This window comes from Festucalex cinctus, chromosome 15 (genome assembly GCF_051991245.1).
Source record: "Festucalex cinctus isolate MCC-2025b chromosome 15, RoL_Fcin_1.0, whole genome shotgun sequence".
In the NCBI taxonomy this organism is placed as follows: Eukaryota; Metazoa; Chordata; class Actinopteri; order Syngnathiformes; family Syngnathidae; genus Festucalex; species Festucalex cinctus.
The window spans coordinates 9,392,980-9,401,446 of NC_135425.1; positions in this window are offsets into that span (position 1 = coordinate 9,392,980).

Sequence of the window (8,467 nt, forward strand, 5' to 3'; positions counted from 1 at the left end):
GGATGGTTGTTCGTCCCTGTGTGCCCTGCGATTGGCTGGCAACCAGTCCAGGGTATCCCCCGCCTACTGCCCAAAGCCAGCTGAGATCGGCGCCAGCACCCCCCGCGACACTTGTGAGGAATAAGCGGTCAAGAAAATGGATGGATGGATACATTATATCAATTTAATCACGAGAGACCAACTATCAGAAATCTGCAAACTCTTGCTCAGCAATTATTTACATTCTGAAGCCTCTTTAGTGGGCCATCGAAGCCAGTATTTTTCCCATATCACTGTCCAGTTTCTAAGGGACAGAGGCATAATGGGGAGTTGGGTTTCCAATATCAAACAGAATAAAATATATATCTAATTTTTATTTTACGTATTTTTTGCTCCTGTGATTGCCTGGGATTTCCCTGGGTTTCCCCCCACAGTCCAAAAACATGTATGGCAGGTTAACTGAAGACTCTGTTCTGAGTCGAAGGTGTGACATTGAAGAATTTATTTTTGTAGACAGCACATCTGCGTCATTTCGGATTCTGATTTTTTTTAAGTTTATTTATTTATTTATTTATTTATTTATTTATTGTCAGCTCAAAGTTTGCTGCGCGTTTGCCTGTTCGGTATACCAGTTTGGGTGGGCCAGCACAGAAGGCAGTACCACTTGATATACATCTGGCAGAGTGAAAATTTGGTTTAAATACATTTTGCAAATGTATAGTGTCTTAAAACACATGCCTTTGTTAATGTACTTTGTCTTGGAATCAGCCTGTACTCCCTCAAGCGTCTCCAGCTTGTCCAAAATGCTGCTGCTCATCTCCTAACTGGTGCCCGTAAGAGGGAGCACATAACCCCTATCCTCTCTTCACTGGCTGCCCATAAAATTCTGAGCACTTGCACCCCTACGCACATGCCCGGTGCCTCAGGGCAGCAGACCAGACACAATTTGAGGTACCGAGGGCAAAGCGGAGGCTTATGCAAGGCTGACACATGCATGACTTTTTTTGCCACGAGTTTGTCGTGGCAAGTCGTGCCATTTGGGGCACAAACTGGAATATGACTCGACGTGAGCTGTCCGTGAACTATTCGTGGCACTTCGTGACAGTCGTGGCATGGCGCGCAGTGCTCAACAAAACAGGACAGTAATTATCCCCTCTCAGATATGCACTTGGGTAACAAAACAGTATCTCCATCCATCCATCCATCCAATATCCTCGTTCCGTTCAAGGTCACAGGTCAACTGGAGCCTGTCCCCGCTGACTTTGGAGGTGAGGTTACAACTGCTCCCGAGCCAATTACAGAAAGGTGAAGGATGCAAAGGGCAATTCTTTGTAAATAAAACAGTTACAGTCAATAACACAGTCACAAATGTTACTAGTAACGGCAACAAAGTTGTCTTCAAGTTAGAATCAGTCAGCTAAGTTAGTGCACCAGATGTGGCTTCAAAATAAGAGCATTAACAGGAAGTCCTTGTTGCTGTTTTAATCTTGCTGGTTTAACGGCATTTGATAAATGTGCCTTGTTTAGTGTAAAATGTCATCGAATTAAATGCACACTTGCCTATTGGTCCCTTTTTGTCCTTTTGTGCGTTTTATGTTCTCATACTTGTTCAAATAAACCCTCCTCATGCTCTTGTAAGCGCATTCAATTGTAAAATAGATTTTTGATCAAATGCAATATAAATACTAGAGCTGCGAGCAGCTATAAAGGGCCCTCGCAGCCCGGGCCACGTTGGGGTCCTTGCACGTTGGGGTACTTGCACGTTGGGGTACTGGCACGTTGGGGTACTGGCATATTGGAAGCAAAATTTCTTTGAAAATGGCATAATAAACATTTACATGTAGAATATTTTTTTTGCCAGTGTCTGTCAAGCTCAACGGATTTTGGTGATTGTTAAGACCTGCAAAAATCAGCGTCCTTATTTATTTTTAGGCAATGAGTTGCCCTGATTGGTATTTTTTTGTAAAAGTGTATATACACATCATCGCTCGTTGTACTCATTGCACAATGTTTACTTTTATTGTCCAAAGGGGCAATCAAAAATGAATAAAACAAAATGGAAACGTACATACGTTTGGATCGGTGTGAAGCCAGTGAACAATTTGAGTGGTGGAAACTAAAAGAATATTCATAAATGACTTAGTTATCACACTTAGAATGAGTGTACATTTTTTGTACAAAATACCGTATGTGGGGTATTTTTTTTATATAAGCCTCAACGGCTAGGTGGCGCTGTATTTATAACTGAATGTTGTCATAGAGATACCTTCAGGCCTTGATTATAAGCATACATGTCAAGTGTGGGATTTTTTTTGGAGCATGTACCGTGGAGTTATTAAGCATATCCTTCATTCACGATATTGCTTTTAATGTCCATAGAGGCTATCAAAAATAAATAAAAATATATATATGTTTGGATAAGTCTGATGCCAGTGAACATTTTGAGTGGTGGAAACTAAAAGAATATTCATAAATGACTTCGTTATCACACTTAGAATGAGTTTACATTTTTTGTACAAAATACCGTATGTGGGGTATTTTTTTTTCATGCCTCAAGGGCTAGGTGGCGCTGCATATATAACTGAATGTTGTCATAGAGATAGCTTCAGGCCTTGACGATAAACATACATGTCAAGTTTGGGATTTTTTGGAGCATGTACCGGGGAGTTATTAAGCATATCCTTTTTCAGTGCGAAACACAAATTTTGATGCCCCGCCTTCATCATATAGTATTTCGAAAGGTCAAGATTTTTCCCCCTGTCGTTGGCTCAGGTCTTGACATGGTCCAGGTCAAGTCTTAACTCAGTCAGATGAAACGTGTAGGAGAAGTGGGCAAATGTCTGCCCCCTGTGAATGTGCAAAAATCGTCAAAAATGGGACATTCAAAAATTCGTAGGTCACTTACTGTTCATTTTAGCATATGGGTCCAAGAGACTTTTTTGTAGGTCTTGGGCTCCCTCATACACCTAAAAATATTCGTCGTTCTTGCTTAAACGTACAACCGGGGCTGCTTCGTTAAAAACTTCTCGGGGGCGCTATTGAGTCATTTTTGTAAAAATAGCACAATCAACAATAAAATATTGCTCATTTTACCAGGCCAGATGTGTGTGCCAAGTTTCATGAGTTTCTGTGCATGTTTAGACCCTCAAAACTGGCGTTGTTTTCTTGGCGAACAGCGCTTAGCCACACCCACAGCAATTCGCGTAAACTCACAAACTTCGTGTTGTGACATCATGAAGGCCGAAACCCTCATCTGAGCAAATATGAGGTAGGTCCAGTTAACGTGTTTGGAGAAAAACGTAGAAGAAAATTCGTAAGAAAAAAAATTGCCACTAGGTGGCGCTATCAGTTAGATGAAATATAAGTCAGTAGATGTCTTTAGGGCTGGACTCTCATCAAATGTGTGAAATTTTGAGAAGATAGGATCATCTCGGTCAAGTTAATGCAGCTTTTATTTTCACGAAAAATCTTCAGACTTTGCGTCACCGTAGCGGCCACGCCCTTTGGCAAAAAGTTACAATATTCGGTGTGGGGCATGATCAACATCTTAAGGCTTTTCTGACCAATTTTCAAATGGATCCCTTCAACAAGCTCAGCACAGTAGCTAAAAACGTAAAGTATGACATTTATTGTAACCACTAGGTGGCGCTATATGTATAACTGAATTTTATCATATAGATGTTTTCAGGCCGTGACTATTACGTTGCCTGAGAAGTTTGAGATTTTTTGGAGCTTGAACATGGGAGTTATTAAGCATTTGCTCTTTCTGGACAAATGAAATTTTGAAGGCAATATTTGATGCCCCGCCCCCGTCATATAGTATTTCAAAAAGGCAAGATGTTTTGCCCAGTTGTTCTCTCAGGTCTTGAGATGATAAATGCCAAGTTTGAAGTCAATTGGATGAAAAATGTTTGCAAAGGGGGAAAAAGCATGACCACAGTGAATGTGCAAAAATAGGCCAAAATTGGACATTAAAAAATTCATAGCTCACTTCCTGTACATTTTAGCTACATGGTCCCAATAGACTTTTTTGTGCGTCTCGGGGTGCTACACGTGCCTGCCAATTTTTGTTGCTCTAGCTCAAACGTGCCGGGCTTGGTTTTTATTTTTCTACGCTAGGGGGCGCTATCGAGTCGCATTGTTATGACGACTTAATAATATCAAATTTTTCGCCGGGCCTGAGTGTGCAAAGTTCGGTGAGTTTTCGTGAATGTTTAGGTACCCAAAATCGCGATCGTTTGCGGAGAATAAAGAAGAAGAAGAAGAAGAAGAAGAAGAAGAAGAAGAAGAAGAAGAAGAAGAAGAAGAAGAAGAATAATTTTTACAAAAACAATAGGGACCTCGCAGCGGTCGCTGCTCGGGCCCTAACTAGGGATGTAACGATATCCAAACATCACGATACGATATTATCACGAAATGATAATTATCACGATATTGTGGGGGGGGTGGGGTGGCGATAAAAAAGATTACAATATTGTAAAACAATAAGCGCTCATACTAAAAAAAAAAAAAAAAAAGCACACATTGATCGCTTCACGAGCAAATTAGGTTCCCCTTCATCTGACAATTAGCATAGATTTTAAACATAGAAAGCCAAAACATCCTTAATGAAAATTAAATTGCACTAATAAGGTAGCCACTAAAGGGTGCTAGAACTGCACAAATGGAAATCAACCTGACTTTTTTAACAGATGTGTTCCTTTTAAATATTGTGAACATGACGACGACGATATTGTGGCAGTTTTAATATCACGATATCACGATATTGCCCTTATCGTGACATCCCTAATAAATACTAGAGGAAATCATTTATTTTACATTTATACAATAATCGCTGTAAAATTGTGTAGTATATTTATTCCGAGCCCTGAAACTCCAGGTCTGAAAATGAGTTCTTGTTGATGCAATTTATTGCTCTCCCGCAAGTCACAACTGCATGAGGTGATGCATTGCCGTCTTGATTTGCATTTGGAGGAGTAGAGAGCAATTGCACAATAGCTGCCAGATACAGTGTTCCACTGCACATTAATCAATTAAATAATGAATTAATAAAAAATTATATTTCATCAATCATCATAATTCCAGAGTCTCACTTACGAAATTTACAGTAACTTCAATCAGCCACACAGTAAGAATGTCAGAAATGTGAGAAGGGATTGAGGGATGGGCACACACCGTTATGATCATACTGAAAATAAGCACAGCTCACTTTTAGTTTTGTGTTCAATCCTTTTTCAGCATCCCCAAGGGTGGATTGTTATAATATTCAGTCTGACATGACCAGATTTCATAATCTCTTCTAATATCTCTCTATCTATCTATCTATCTATCTATCTATCTATCTATCTATCTATCTATCTATCTATCTATCTATCTATCTATCTATCTATCTATCTATCTATCTATCTATCTATCTATCTATCTATCTATCTATCTATCTATCTATCTATCTATCTATCTATCTATCTATCTATCTATCTCTAATATCTCTTCTAATATCTTAATGACATTTGCTGGGTAAAACAGGCTTACAGGCTTGTAGCCAACTTTTAAAATAAATAACAACTAACAGCTAACATTTTTCACATAAAAAGCTCACCCTGTCGGTGCACTTTAACAGTCTGTATCTCTGACAGATTTCTTAACTTTAATCAAACCTGCTCAACTTGCTCTTCTGCAACCAACATTAAAAATATATCGCAGCTACCCATCACATACCATAAATAATACCAAAGACATTCAGTAGGCCTTTCTTGGCATGACTCCGTCTTATTTAAAGGCTTTTCTACGGAGAACCGCAGGACATTATGCATTATGTTCCTCGTGTCAGAACTGAACTGGGGAAGAGAACATTCAGTTTTGCTGACACCAAAGCCTGGAACTCCTTACTGAACTAAATCTCTTGGAGCCTATTACACTTGGAGCCTTCAACACAACTTTATTTATAAAGCACTTTAAAACAAGCATTTCTGTATACAAAGTGCTGTACATGTAAAATAAATTGGTCATACAGTAAAGACAAGCAAAACCAGTAATCACATTAGTCTAGATTTTGCACACACAAAAAAAGAAAAGAAAGAAAGATAAACGCCAGTGACGGATAACACGGGCTGAGGGCTGAGCAGATGTCACCAAAAAATAAAATATGGATGATGTCACTAACATGAATGATGTGAACCTGTACCATGTATTAACAAATGAATGCAACGATGCAATGATTGTTTGAGATAATCGATATGTCACACAGAACTGGTCTGAAATGTCTTTGGTATAGTGTCAACTTCATTAGCGTTTAAACATGCCCCATAATTGGTAAATAAACTTGTGAACCAGCAGCCAGCATAAAACACAACACATACACATACATCCATTTACGGTAACACAGTTGCACACACACAACACACACTCATTTGTCATAACACACATACTTAAATGGAGTACGGGAGTGAAGACTTTTTGTCCTGTCACTATGATGTGACATGAAATGTAGTTTTGACATGTCACGATGAGATTGCAAGACGTGGTTTTAACATAACATGTATTTTGTTTAGAGTTTGGTTTGAATTTTTATGTTTATATTTATCAGTATTGGTGTGGTGTATTATGAGTAAAAAGCTTTGAAGGGATTTTATTCACAAATGGGAAGTACAGGTTATTTTAAAATCATAAATGTTTTGTCAGCATAAAAAATTAGACCTTGTCAACAAATGTGTTTTGCAAAACTGTTAAGGTCGCATTTTTAAGAGGAACTGAAACAGCGGGTGTAAGCACTGGGCTTTTGGAACTCAGCAGTTCAACGTTGGTACAGACTGACTGGAACACACTCATCTGCGCTTAGTCATGCTATGTTCAGCATCCCGAGGGTATAAATTGGCGGGGACAAAACGAAACGCGCGTGCAAAAAAAGAGCGAGGCTCTCTCTCTGCCGAGAAGGGCATTTTTGGCTCTGTGCCCCATTTACCCCTACATGCTGAATGAGGAAGTAATTCTAACAATCAAAATAAGAGTAATTTGTGGTAGACACATTGTCTTGATTGGCTGTTAGAAGATAATAGTTCCCCTTGTTTTGATCAGTTTTATTAAATTAAACAGCCGGGATAGTAAATGGTAAACTTCCTCAATTATTTTCTTTGAGCTACTAGTTTAGCTCAAAGATAATTAGGCCCAGGTGGTTCATCACAGAATAGCTACCTGTCGTGACCACCCAGCAAAGGAATATTTCTTTTTCAAAGCTTTTGCCCTTCTTTTTGGTTTTTGATTTTTCTTTTCTTTTTATTTTTTCTTGTTTCTTCAATTGATGATCTGGAGTAAGGAGCAACAAATTGTGAGTACATGTGATTCTGTTCTGTTTGAATTTATGATGTGAATCATTATTTTTTGTCATTTATCAACATATATTCATTATTGCACAAATTTCGCTTTGCTATTGGTTTGAACACTGATCAAGTAATAAATCAAGAAAGACAAGATGTAGTTTAGAGTTTTTATGTGTGTGGTCAAATTAATCATTGATTTTTTAAACCTTACCTACACTTTCCTGCTTTAACCTTTTTCTCTCGCTATTTGAGTCATACTTAGAGATACCTTGTTGAATAGATAACAGTTTCATCTACATGTTGGCCGCGTCCCAAAATTCCTGTAAGGTTATTTCGGCTTAAATGAACAAATAAAACAAGCCCTTGCGATTCTAACAAGAATAGCAAAACCCTAGTTAGGTCATTCTAAGTGCAATCGATCATAAGAAAAGGAGCCGCTGTAAAAATAGTGTGATTAGATTTATATCCTTAAATCATCAAAGGTTACTCTTTAACATTCACTGCCTTTGACAAGTATACTTGTCAATTGTATTTTTTAGAGCGGTGCTAAATGGGGGCGAATCTGAGCATGCTCCACTGTAAATATCAAACTTGGAAACAACTTTACTGATGCCCAACCACCGGTAGATGACATCATAGCCCCATTTTATAAGAAATAAACACAGTTTCAGAGTCCATGGGAGAAATGGCTGTATTTTGGCAAACCTACATTTTTCTGCTGTCAATTATAAAAGAACGGGACGGGACAAAAAGTAGGGAGTCTATTCTGTTATTTGGTAGATTCGGTTTATATATAATTATTGAATGGAATATCACGTGAGTATTGGAAATGTAAAAAATTTCTATAATGACTGGCAGTGAATGAGTTAAGGGTGTAGTCTAATGGAAGTCGGGGCTGACATTCTAAAACTAGGGCGGTGAGAACCTCAACGAATCCTTTTCGACGCCAGCTTGAAGCGCCCCCGTCACCTCCGTAAATCCCGTGTTACTACGGTTGGAGCCAAAGGGGGGCCTTAACCCTTTGTAACGGAGAGTGTTGGGAGAAACAGACACCAGACACAGCACGAGTGTTAAGTATTGACTTAAGGAGGCGCCCTTGCTTCATGTGTTACGGTACTGGATGCCGAGCAAGATGAGTGACGTAATTAATGCTCAGCATTGGTGACCACGCC